This window comes from Thalassophryne amazonica, chromosome 10 (assembly GCF_902500255.1).
Source record: "Thalassophryne amazonica chromosome 10, fThaAma1.1, whole genome shotgun sequence".
Taxonomy (NCBI): domain Eukaryota; kingdom Metazoa; phylum Chordata; class Actinopteri; order Batrachoidiformes; family Batrachoididae; genus Thalassophryne; species Thalassophryne amazonica.
The window spans coordinates 59,720,778-59,733,733 of record NC_047112.1 but is presented as its reverse complement, the minus strand read 5'-3'; the positions used below and the strand labels follow the sequence as shown (position 1 = coordinate 59,733,733).

Below are 12,956 nucleotides of genomic sequence, written 5' to 3'. Positions count from 1 at the left end.
GTGTCCAACATGTTCAACGCAAGTGAGGGGTCCAAATTACTGAACAATGCGTTCAATGTGAGAAACCCTTAAAAAAATACTTACCTGGTGTCCACCAATCAGAGACACTGCTGTTCAATTTAGGATTGCGGGTAGTGTAGTTTCCAAATTACTGAACAATGCGTTCAATGTGAGAAACCCTTAAAAAAATACCTGGTGTCCACCAATCAGAGACACTGCTGTTCAATTTAGGATTGCGGGTAGTGTAGTTCTTTTCAGTGAAACCGTAAATAAAACATGTTTTTGTTACAATAAGCTTGATATCATGTAGGCTCGTGGCTTCTACAGGAGCACATACAATTATTACAGAATGCTGTAGCGCTTAGTGGGTCTATTTTGTATGGTTGCAACTCTGGATAATATTTTTACTTCCAGAAACGCACTGTGGAGCTGGTCGTGAGTGACCCAGATGTTCAGGGAGCTCCTCCATTGTATGTTAAACACCTTGGTACCTTAACAACCACAAACTAATTTGAATATTAATGATCTCGTTATGTCAACGAGTGTAAACAGTCTTTGTCAACACTCTACTGAGTGCCATTCTAACTGCAAATGTGTCTTGATACGTGGTGATTTGACAAACTAGCTGTATGTCAGACTTCCATAGCTGTGCTGCTACAATGACTTTTCCCCAACATTGGATCCTCTGCTGTCATTTCTGTTGCAGTTCTCTCATTTTTGTACATTTCTGTCGCGTGTTAAGCTTCAACTAAATGAATATAGCCGGAGGAAAACATGTGCAATTAGCTTCTATCGCAGCCAAAATAGAGTAAAACCTTCACAATTAGCTAAAGGTCACAAACTGATGAGTCACGTCATCTTTTGTAACACCTGCAAAACAGCAGAGAAACCTGCCGATCTCATTTTTATTACACCAAAAAGTGACATTATATGGGGCTCGTTTATACTGTAGTCACTGGTTGACATATGGCAGCTGTCTACATTATCGATCGCACAATTTGATAACGTATCGATTAAAAAAATATGCCTGTCGCAGCAAAGTGGAAACAGTCGAGCGCAACAGAAACACGTATTTTCAAAAATACCAAATCAACAGGTAAATACAAACACGCTGTAAATAAAAGAGAGAAAGAAAGAGGATTTAAAAAACAACTTACCACGTCGGGTTGCGTTCGTTTTTCACACTGTTTGGAGCCGGAAGAAACATTCCTGTTTTCCCCGAGTAGATCCCGTCTGAAGACACAGAATCAAACAGCCGAAAGCGGAAGAGGGGTGGGCCGTGTGTTTATCACTCACGAATAAAGTGGCTTCATGTGACTGCATCGTATCCACACGTTCGACTGCTGCTGCGCCTAACTGTGAGCTGGGAGTATAAAAATAAAAAAAAGCCCCGTAGGCGTGGAGACTCTGTGGGCGCGCGGTCACAGCGGCAGCAGCGCCGCCGGTCGACAGACGGCGATTAGACGTAAATTCCGATTCCGAACTTCTGAATCAGCACGAGCCAGACTCCCCCCGCAGGGGGCGTCGATAAAAGAACGTGGTTTAAAAAAAAAAAAAAATCACCATTTACAACTACACGTGTTAACTCCCGTATATTTGTAAATATTATATTCATATATGTGCACAGTGTTCATTTTAAAGTACGGGGTGTCATTACTTTTTGGCGATGGCCTCTTACTGGACAGTCTTGTAATTGATATTCAATGACCAGATTTCTCCAGTGAAAACAGGTATATAATAAATTCTTCTTTTGGCTAAATTTTACGTTCATGAAATGGAAGTATTTAAAAAAAAATTGCCCTCTCATATTTCCTTTGAAAAGTCAGTTCTAGAGATATACTTTAAAACAATATCAAACTTAAAAATGCATAATAAAAATTAACCAAAACTATTAAGCTATGTACAATCTATAAATTTATAAGATTATGCTATATGTAAACATATTTGTATCCCCTGTGTAGTCATTATGTATTTGTTTTATTATTATTATTATTATTATTATTATTATTTTGCATCACCTTCTGTATTACTCCTCATGTGTTGTTTGTTTCTGTGTTTGATAATAAATAAATAAATTAATGCTATATTTAAGCTATGTAAAATCTATAAATTTCTAAGATTATGCTATATATAAACATATTTGTATCCCCTCAGTAGTCATTATGTATTTGTTTTATTATTATTATTTTGCATCACCTTCTGTATTACTCCTCATGTGTTATGTTTGTTTCTGTGTTTGATAATAAATAAATAAATTAATGCTATATTTAAGCTATGTAAAATCTATAAATTTCTAAGATTATGCTATATATAAACATATTTGTATCCCCTCAGTAGTCATTATGTATTTGTTTTATTATTATTATTATTATTTTGCATCACCTTCTGTATTACTCCTCATGTGTTATGTTTGTTTCTGTGTTTGATAATAAATAAATTAATTAATGCTATATTTAAGATATGTAAAATCTATAAATTTCTAAGATTATGCTATATATAAACATATTTGTATCCCCTGAGTAGTCATTATGTATTTGTTTTATTATTATTATTATTTTGCATCACCTTCTGTATTACTCCTCGTGTTATGTTTGTTTCTGTGTTTGATAATAAATAATAATAACAATAATAATAATAATAATAATAACAGTGACTTTATTCCAGAGTCATGAGTACATAGATACATGAAAATTCATTAGGTATATCTTATATATTATATTCCAATTCTAAGGTGGAACTATGCAAGTATACTAGGTATATCTAAAAAGGAAGAGTAAAATAGAATAATAAGAAATAAGATCTGCAGGCAAATACGTTTCTCCTAGAGTGTGGGCAAGAAGTGAATTTTTCTGCCTTATAGATTTTTTTTTTTTTAACAACATGGTAACTGTTACCAAGTAATCTGTAATTTTGGTGAAAAATACTTACATTTCTTGTGTATTCTTTGTATGTTACAGTCATCCAAGTGGAAGCACATTTGTGTAATATGTGAACCAGATTTGTGAAGTTGCTGAAATGAAAATCTGTTATTCTTGTGTTTTTTGTTGTTGTTGTTTTTGCAATAGATTCAGATTTTCATGTGTGTCGTTTCCTGGTGTAAGGCCTGGAGGTGATGCTGATGATGACAACCACAGTCTGCAGCAGGAGACCACCACGGTCCACTGTACCTGACAGTGAGGACATGTCTGAGATGGCGGTACACATATTCTACAAAATATGCATTTATCTTTAAGATGAAAACTTTGCAGACATGAGAACAAGAGCCATCATAATATTCATTTATTTATTTCCTTCCTCTTTTTGTCTTTTGTGTTTGTATGAAGTTGGATATTGCAGCAGGACAAGAACCTGATCTCCACCATCAGGGCCCAACAAAGAGTCAGCATGAGAGGAGGGTCAGAGACTTCAGGAGGTATACAGAGTCACAGACGCTTTAAATACCAGAGTCTTCATGGGACGATTGTACTTTCACCATAATAAACGTGATCAGAGGGTTCAAGAATGATCAGCACCAGGGTCATAATGTCACAGCAGTAAACACACCTGCAGGTACAGTAGAACACATACAGATTTATTTTTCAGCTATATGCATTTTTCAGCAAAATAGTAACTTCATAAACATAAGGACAGATTTATTTTAGTGTTTGTATATTTTTTTTTTCCAAATAATTTTAATAAAACAATTTCTTTCACAGAGTTATGTAGGCCAGTACCAGCAGCAGCCGGGATCCTATGACCCACACTGGACCTGTACCTTCCAGCGGCAGAGTGGTCAGGATGGTGCTTCTGGGTGCTTCAGTGGACTTTTTTTTTTAATACTACTTCGCCACCTTGTGGTAGTCAGAGTAACACTATAAAGCAGAAATAAACTTGTGCAAGATGGAATTTTGAGTGATAATGTTAATTACATGGTATCTGTATGTATTTGGATAGCTCACATGTTCTGCACTCAGAGTATATCTTGTTAAACTCGGGGAAGAGATATCGTGTTCCTTTGTGCAAATGTAACCAGTACAAACATTCATTTGTTCTGTTGTCCATTAAGCTTAGTAATGAACAAGCTTAAATTGCACATTGTCATAGGATAGATCTTGCACATTTTCCAGTGGAATGGCAAGTTGTTAATGGCTGTGTGGTTTTAGTAGTTGATAGTGGGGTGGTTGCAGTGATTTTCTTTCTTTTTCACTGGTTTTAAGGTTATTTATGCTATTTTATTGTTGGTTGTATTTATTCTGTGGGTATCACTGTTGTAATGTTGGTACTGTTTATTGTTTGTGCAGTTGAGCCCCCTCATGCACCAAGCTAAATTTCTCTGAAAGTAGACAATTAATAAAGAACTTTGGACTTTGGATTTAGTCACTGCATTTTACAGAGTGCATACGTCAGCTCCTTTGTCCTAACTAGCAGGATTCCGGTCATCTGGAGCAACATTTGGATCTCAACATGTCAGGGTTCCACCTCATGAGCCATTTCTAAATTTTCAAAGTGCCCCAGTTCCACGTTTGGAAGCATGCACTGGTGCTGTACTTCCACACATCCACAGGTCCTGGATGGTAACCACCCAGGAAGACAACCAGTCTGTCCACACAGGTGAAGTGTGGGCATTCGTTTGGTCTTCTCCAGCCACTGAAGTACCTGCGTGCGGGAACATGAGCCGAATGTCAAAATGGACACTCGCTTACAAGTATTACTCCTCATCCCAGTCTCTCCAAGTAACCACTTGTTTGACACAGTCATTCCAGCTGTACCTAAGGATCCTCCAAAGAGACCTACCAAAGACATCCAGTCATCGCCTTTGATCACTGCTTAGCGTCCAAGTCTCACAGCTGTACAGTAGGACCCGATTCTTGGACCTTTGTTCTCCTGCAAGGATAACAACCTCATGACTGTGTAAGAGAAAGTTAATCCTTATGCAAATTTGTCATTGAGAAGCTTTATCCAACAATTTCTGAAATAGTCCATGTTGTTTAAAGTGAAGCTGATGTATGTAAACGTTAGACCAACTAAAACTGTGACAGTAAATAAAAACAAATCTATGCAAATAAAGCAGATAATTTACTTAATATTGACTGATCAAAACATGTGCAATTTGGGGGGAAAATTAGCTTGAAGTATTCAGTCAAGATGTGAAATTTGAGAAAGATGGAGAAGAAAATGAACGATGACCCCGTCACTATTTGAACTCATCGTTTCACTAAAGGTGTATTCCAAAATGCTCAATACTTACTGAAACAATTAAAAAACAGATTCTTTTTGAGAATGTTGCAATGAAAGTGAGAAATGATTCAGCTTTGAAACACTATAAGAAATCTGAGTAAACACTTTAAATGTCCCAAAAACTCAAAACCACAGATTTGATTCAGCCTTGAAACACTTATAAATGAAATGGCTCAAAAAAAAAAATATAACGATGAAATAACCACTTCGGAAAGACTCACGATTTCAAAATGTTTAAAATACAGTGAAACATTTGCTTGAGTATTTCAACATGTTAAATTTAAACAAGCATTTTTCTTTGGTAAATATATATGTTGTGTGGGCCGCTGAAGAGGAGGTACTGCTGGCCCACCACCACCAGAGGGCGCTGCCGCCTCACGAGAGCAGCCAGGGTGACAGCTGTCACCCATCACTGGACACAGCTGTTCCACTCAGCACGGAGGTATATCAGCAGGACGGCGTCTCCACCTCAGTGCCGAGATACCGCCTTGAGATAGAGGTAACGTTCTCTGCTGTATTTCTTACAATATTACATTGTCTTTCTTGTTGAGCATTGCAGGACAGCTGTCTACAAAAAGCCGTTGCTTCGGATAAGTACTCACCTTCCTGCAGTATTGTGACGTGAGGTGGAGGCGGCTTCTCCCCTCTCCGTGTTACTGGGTGCTACCGCATCCACACCTGTGTGTTTGTTGCTCTCTCCTGCCAGCAGTACCGGATCCGACGAGCGGAGGCAGTGGCCACCTGGGAATTCGGGACTTGGCGGTTCCAGTACTTCCAGGGTTCGGTGGCGGAGGAGATCTGGGTGGTTCCGGTTCGACTTGGACGGACGTCTCCTACCTTCGAGCCTGCCCACACGACACCAGCAGAATTCGGCTTAACTCCAAATTGTTGATTGTTGTATTGGTTGTGCTCGTTTCACAACAGTAAAACTTGTTATTTACCTTCTCCATTGTCCGTTCATTTGCGCCCCCTGTTGTGGGTCCGTGTTCCTACACTTTCCCAACAGGATATCTCGGCCAGCGTCATGGATCCCGAGGGGCGTCAACCGGCTGTTGAACGGCCAATGGAAGAACAGGGCGCGTCGGCGTCTTCGGGAGGGGTAATCGGTGAGTTGCAGCGGATCCTCACCGCTTTCACCACTCGGATGGATTTAATGACCGAGCAGAATGTTCTCCTAAACCGCAGGGTGGAGGCTCTCGCCGCACAAGTGGAAGCGCGCCCTCCGGGCGCCGCTGCGGCTCTCCCTCCCGTGGATCCTGCGCGTGATAGTGACGTTCCACTGGTCGTTCAACGGCCCCTTCCTCCGTCCCCTGAAGCATACATAAGCCCTCCAGAACCGTACGGAGGCTGTGTGGAGACGTGCGCGGATTTTCTGATGCAGTGTTCGCTCGTCTTCGCACAGCGTCCCGTGATGTACGCGACTGACGCTAGCAAAGTAGCTTATGTAATAAACCTGCTCCGCGGGGAGGCACGCGCTTGGGCTACAGCGCTCTGGGAGCAGAACTCACGGCTCCTTCATACATACGATGGGTTTGTGCGGGAGCTCAGAACGGTGTTCGATCACCCCAATAGAGGAGAGACCGCTTCAACCGTGCTACTGTCAATGAGACAGGGGCGTCGGAGCGCAGCTGCCTATGCAGTCGCCTTCCGCATCGCGGCTGCGAGATCCGGCTGGAATAGCACTGCCCTCCGCGCCGCCTTTGTAAACGGACTGTCACTGGTCCTAAAAGAGCACTGGTGGACACGGGCTCTGAGGGGAATCTGCTAGACAGTAGATGGGCCAGGGAGATAGGGCTCCCTCTGGTGGCTCTTACCTCGCCTGTACAGGTTCGGGCACTAGATGGCTCCCTCCTCCCGCCGATCACGCACAAGACACCACCAGTAACTCTGGTGGTGTCAGGTAACCACCGGGAGGTGATCGAGTTCTTTGTGACTCAGGCCACCTCCCGTGTGGTTCTGGGTTTTCCCTGGATGCTAAAGCACAATCCCCGGATCGATTGGCCGTCCGGGGTAGTGGTACAGTGGAGCGAGACCTGCCATCGGGAGTGTCTAGGTTCCTCGGTTCCTCCCGGCTCCCAAGCTAAGGAGGAGGTCAGAGTCCCGCCCAATCTGAGGGCGGTGCCGGCGGAGTACCACGATCTTGCGGACGTGTTCAGCAAGGATCTGGCTCTCACGCTTCCTCCTCACCGCCCGTATGATTGTGCCATTGATTTAGTGCCAGGCAGTGAGTTCCCGTCCAGTAGGCTGTACAACCTCTCACGGCCGGAGCGCGAATCAATGGAGACCTACATCCGGGACTCCTTAGCTGCCGGGTTGATCCGGAATTCCACCTCTCCGATGGGTGCTGGTTTCTTTTTTGTGGGTAAAAAAGATGGCGGGCTTCGTCCATGCATTGATTACAGGGGGTTGAACGAAATCACGGTTCGCAACCGATACCCGTTGCCCTTATTGGATTCAGTGTTCACCCCCTTGCATGGAGCCAGGATCTTCACCAAGCTTGATCTTAGGAACGCATACCACCTGGTTCGGATCCGGAAGGGAGACGAGTGGAAGACGGCATTTAACACCCCGTTAGGTCATTTTGAGTACCTGGTCATGCCGTTCGGTCTCACTAATGCTCCCGCGACTTTCCAAGCGTTGGTAAACGATGTCTTGCGGGACTTCCTGCACCGGTTCGTCTTTGTGTACCTAGACGATATACTCATCTTTTCCCCGGATCCTGAGACTCATGTCCGGCATGTCCGTCAGGTCCTACAGCGGTTGTTGGAGAACCGCCTGTTTGTGAAGGGCGAGAAGTGTGAGTTTCACCGCACTTCTTTGTCTTTCTTGGGGTTCATCATCTCCCCAGACTCTGTCGCTCCTGATCCGGCCAAGGTGGCGGCGGTGAGAGACTGGCCCCAACCCACAAGCCGTAGGAAGCTGCAACAGTTCCTCGGCTTTGCAAATTTCTACAGGAGGTTCATTAAGGGCTACAGTCAGGTAGTTAGCCCCCTGACAGCCCTGACCTCACCAAAGGTCCCCTTCACCTGGTCGGATCGGTGCGATGCCGCGTTCAAGGAGTTGAAACGGCGCTTCTCGTCTGCACCAGTTCTGGTGCAGCCCGATCCTAGCCGCCAGTTAGTGGTTGAAGTGGACGCCTCGGACTCAGGGATAGGAGCGGTGCTCTCCCAGAGCGGGAAGACCGATAAGGTTCTTCACCCGTGTGCCTATTTTTCCCGTAGGTTGACCCCGGCCGAACGGAACTATGACGTCGGCAATCGAGAACTCCTTGCGGTGAAAGAGGCCCTCGAAGAGTGGAGACATCTGTTGGAGGGAACATCGGTGCCATTCACGGTTTTCACTGACCATCGGAACCTGGAGTACATCAGGACCGCCAAGCGGCTGAACCCCAGGCAAGCCCGCTGGTCACTGTTCTTTGGCCGTTTTGACTTCCGGATTACCTACCGTCCCGGGACCAAGAATCAAAGATCGGATGCATTGTCCCGGGTACACGAAGACGAAGTCAAAACGGAGCCGTCGGATCCCCCGGATCCCATCATCCCGGAGTCCGCTATCGTGGCCGCCCTCACCTGGGACGTGGAGAAGACCGTCCGGGAGGCCCTGACCCGAGACCCGGACCCCGGAACCGGACCAAAGAACAGACTCTACGTCCCACCGGAAGCCAGAGCTGCAGTACTGGACTTCTGTCATGGTTCTAAGCTCTCCTGTCACCCTGGGGTGCGAAGGACCGTGGCAGTCGTCCGGCAGCGCTTCTGGTGGGCGTCCCTGGAGGCCGACGTCCGGGATTACGTCCAGGCCTGTACCACCTGCGCCAGGGGCAAGGCCGACCATCGAAAGACCCCAGGGCTGCTACAACCGCTGCCCGTTCCACATCGCCCCTGGTCCCACATCGGCCTGGACTTTGTCACGGGTCTCCCGCCGTCCCAGGGAAACACCGTCGTCTTCACGATAGTGGACCGTTTCTCCAAAGCGGCCCACTTCGTGGCCCTCCCGAAGCTACCAACGGCCCAGGAGACAGCGGACCTCTTGGTCCACCACGTCGTCCGTCTGCATGGGATACCGTCAGACATCGTCTCCGATCGCGGTCCCCAGTTCTCCTCGCACGTTTGGAGGAGCTTCTGCCGGGAACTGGGGGCTACGGTCAGCCTCTCGTCCGGGTATCACCCCCAGACCAACGGGCAAGCAGAGCGGGCCAACCAGGAACTGGAGCAGACACTACGCTGTGTGACAGCCGCGCACCCGACGGCCTGGAGTACCCACCTGGCCTGGATCGAGTACGCCCACAACAGTCAAGTGTCGTCAGCCACCGGCCTCTCCCCTTTTGAGATGTGTTTGGGGTATCAGCCCCCCTTGTTTCCGGTGGTTGAGGGAGAGGTCGGTGTGCCCTCGGTCCAGGCCCACCTACGGAAGTGCCGTCGGGTGTGGCGCGCCGCCCGTTCTGCTTTGTTGAAGGCCCGGACGAGGGCGAAGAAACATGCAGACCGGCGGCGGGCCCCGGCCCCCACGTATCGTCCTGGGCAGGAAGTGTGGTTGTCCACCAAGGACATTCCTCTGCAAGTGGACTCTCCAAAACTCCAGGAACGATATATCGGACCCTTCAAGATCCTTAAAGTCATCAATCCCGCCGCAGTGAGGCTCCAGCTCCCGGCCTCACTGCGGATCCATCCAGTATTTCATGTTTCCCGGATAAAACCCCATCACACATCACCCCTCTGCACCCCGGGTCCGGCACCACCTCCTGCCCGGATCATCGACGGGGAACCGGCTTGGACTGTGCGCCGGCTCCTCGACGTCCGTCGAATGGGCCGGGGTTTTCAGTACCTGGTGGACTGGGAGAGGTACGGTCCCGAAGAACGCTCCTGGGTGAAGAAGGGCTTCATCCTGGACCCGGCCCTCCTGGCCGACTTCTACCGTCGCCATCCGGACAAGCCCGGTCGTGCGCCAGGAGGCGCCCGTTGAGGGGGGGGTCCTGTTGTGTGGGCCGCTGAAGAGGAGGTACTGCTGGCCCACCACCACCAGAGGGCGCTGCCGCCTCACGAGAGCAGCCAGGGTGACAGCTGTCACCCATCACTGGACACAGCTGTTCCACTCAGCACGGAGGTATATCAGCAGGATGGCGTCTCCACCTCAGTGCCGAGATACCGCCTTGAGATAGAGGTAACGTTCTCTGCTGTATTTCTTACAATATTACATTGTCTTTCTTGTTGAGCATTGCAGGACAGCTGTCTACAAAAAGCCGTTGCTTCGGATAAGTACTCACCTTCCTGCAGTATTGTGACGTGAGGTGGAGGCGGCTTCTCCCCTCTCCGTGTTACTGGGTGCTACCGCATCCACACCTGTGTGTTTGTTGCTCTCTCCTGCCAGCAGTACCGGATCCGACGAGCGGAGGCAGTGGCCACCTGGGAATTCGGGACTTGGCGGTTCCAGTACTTCCAGGGTTCGGTGGCGGAGGAGATCTGGGTGGTTCCGGTTCGACTTGGACGGACGTCTCCTACCTTCGAGCCTGCCCACACGACACCAGCAGAATTCGGCTTAACTCCAAATTGTTGATTGTTGTATTGGTTGTGCTCGTTTCACAACAGTAAAACTTATTTACCTTCTCCATTGTCCGTTCATTTGCGCCCCCTGTTGTGGGTCCGTGTTCCTACACTTTCCCAACATATATAGATCTAAACTGAGTCTGGTGAGTTTACAATTTCTATACAGTAGTGTTCAGAATAATAGTAGTGTTGTGTGACTAAAAAGATTAATCCAGGTTTTGATTATATTTCTTATTGTTACATGGGAAACAACGTACCAGTAGATTCAGTAGATTCTCACAAATCCAACAAGACCAAGCATTCATGATATGCACACTCTTAAGGCTATGAAATTGGGCTATTAGTAAAAAAAAGTATAAAAGGGGGTGTTCACAATAATAGTAGTGTGGCATTCAGTCAATGAGTTCTTCAATTTTGTGGAACAAACAAGTGTGAATCAGGTGTCCCCTATTTAAGGATGAAGCCAGCACCTGTTGAACATGCTTTTCTCTTTGAAAGCCTGAGGAAAATGGGACGTTCAAGACATTGTACAGAAGAACAGCGTAGTTTGATTAATAAGTTGATTGGGGAGGGGAAAACTTATACGCAGGTGCAAAACATTATAGGCTGTTCATCTACAATGACCTCCAATGCTTTAAAATGGACAAAAAAAAACCAGAAACATGTGGAAGAAAACAGAAAACAACCATCAAAATGGATAGAAGAATAACCAGAATGGCAAAGGCTCACCCATTGATCAGCTCCAGGATGATCAAAGACAGTCTGGAGTTACCTGTAAGTCCTGTGTGAAGCTAATTTATTTGCAAGAATCCCCCGCAAAGTCCCTCTGTTAAATAAAAGACGTGCAGAAGAGGTTACAATTTGCCAAAGAACACATCAACTGCCCTAAAGAGAAATGGAGGAATATTTTGTAGACTGATGAGAGTAAAATTGTTCTTTTTGGGTCCAAGGGCCACAGACAGTTTGTGAGACGACCCCCAAACTCTGAATTCAAGCCACAGTTCACAGTGAAGACAGTGAAGCATGGTGGTGCAAGCATCATGATATGGGCATGTTTCTCCTACTATGGTGTTGGGCCTATATATCGCATACCAGGTATCATGGATCAGTTTGGATATGTCAAAATACTTGAAGAGGTCATGTTGCCTTATGCTGAAGAGGACATGCCCTTGAAATGGGTGTTTCAACAAGACAATGACCCCAAGCACACTAGTAAATGAGCAAAATCATGGTTCCAAACCAACAAAATTAATGCCTCGCAGATGTGAATAAATCATGAACAACTGTGGTTATACAACTAAATACTAGTTTAGTGATTCACAAGATTGCTAAAAAAGCAGTTTGACCATAATAGTTTTGAGTTTGTAGCGTCAACAGCAGATGCTACTATTAGTGTGAACACCCCCTTCTTTTTTTTTTTACTAATAGCCCAATTTCATAGCATTAAGAGGGTGCATATCATGAATGCTTGGTCTTGTTGGATTTGTGAGAATCTACTGAATCTACTGGTACCTTGTTCCCCATGTAACAATAAGAAATATACTCAAAACCTGGATTAGTCTTTTTAGACACATAGCACTACTTACTACAACCCCTGGCAAAAATTATGGAATCACCGGCCTCGGAGGATGTTCATTCAGTTGTTTAATTTTGTAGAAAAAAAGCAGATCACAGACATGACACAAAACTAAAGTCATTTCAAATGGCAACTTTCATCCAGTCATCCACAGTCCATGACTGCTTTTCCTTAACCCATTGTAACCTTGTTTTTTTTCTGTTTAGCTTTTCTGTATGTAAATCCCATTTCCTTTAGGCGGTTTCTTACAGTTCGGTCACAGACGTTGACTCCAGTTTCCTCCCATTCCTTCATTTGTTTTGTTGTGCATTTTTTTTATTTTTGAGACATATTGCTTTAAGTTTTCTGTCTTGACGCTTTGATGTCTTCCTTGGTCTACCAGTATGTTTACCTTTAACAACCTTCCCATGTTGTTTGTATTTGGTCCAGAGTTTAGACACAGCTGACTGTGAACAACCAACATCTTTTGCAACACTGCGTGATGATTTACCCTTTTTAAGAGTTTGATAATCCTCTCCTTTGTTTCAATTGACATCTCTCGTGTTGGAGCCATGATTGATGTCAGTCCACTTTGTGCAACAGCTCCCCTTGGTGTGATCACTCCTTTTTAGATGCAGACTAAC

The 12,956-nt window shown here is 45.7% G+C and overlaps 1 protein-coding gene across 2 annotated transcripts in view; it reads right to left on the bottom strand.

Annotated features, from left to right (window-relative positions):
• arid3a (AT rich interactive domain 3A (BRIGHT-like)) overlaps positions 1-1,400 on the bottom strand; it is a 135,771-nt gene extending 134,371 nt beyond the window's left edge. For both annotated transcript variants that reach the window (XM_034180068.1, XM_034180069.1), the window contains exon 1: positions 1,158-1,400. The gene's annotated coding sequence lies outside the window, so the exon portion shown is untranslated. The remainder of the gene's footprint in view (positions 1-1,157) is intronic.
• Positions 1,401-12,956: the final 11,556 nt, after the last annotated feature.